Consider the following 428-nt stretch of genomic DNA (forward strand, 5'->3'; position numbering starts at 1 on the left):
AGAGAGAGAGAGAGAGAGAGAGAGAGAGAGAGAGAGAGAGAGAGAGAGATCATCAAGCATTCCTCTCCTTGCAGGTACTGAGCTGATCGATGATTTGCTTACTGAGTTTAAATAATTTACTTCTAGACACACAGTAGCGTGAGAGCCCATATATGAACCCGTGACTCTTCCTCTTTGTCTATATTACACCGTGACTATTTTCTCCCATTCTTTCAGACTCAGATCTGGACAGAGAACGTTCTATAACTGTATGAGATTTCTACTTACAAACCTAAGGTATAGGATATTCACTTCTCTTCTTCAAATCTGGTTTTTCATCCAAAAGTTCACCCACAGATTCCCAGCACTTTGCTGGAACCAGAGTTATTCTAGTGACTACTTTTGTCAGGTAATCAAATGTTTTCGTAAATTAAACTTAAGGAGTTATT

This window comes from Galeopterus variegatus, unplaced genomic scaffold, assembly GCF_000696425.1.
Source record: "Galeopterus variegatus unplaced genomic scaffold, G_variegatus-3.0.2 Scaffold930, whole genome shotgun sequence".
Classification (NCBI taxonomy): Eukaryota; Metazoa; Chordata; class Mammalia; order Dermoptera; family Cynocephalidae; genus Galeopterus; species Galeopterus variegatus.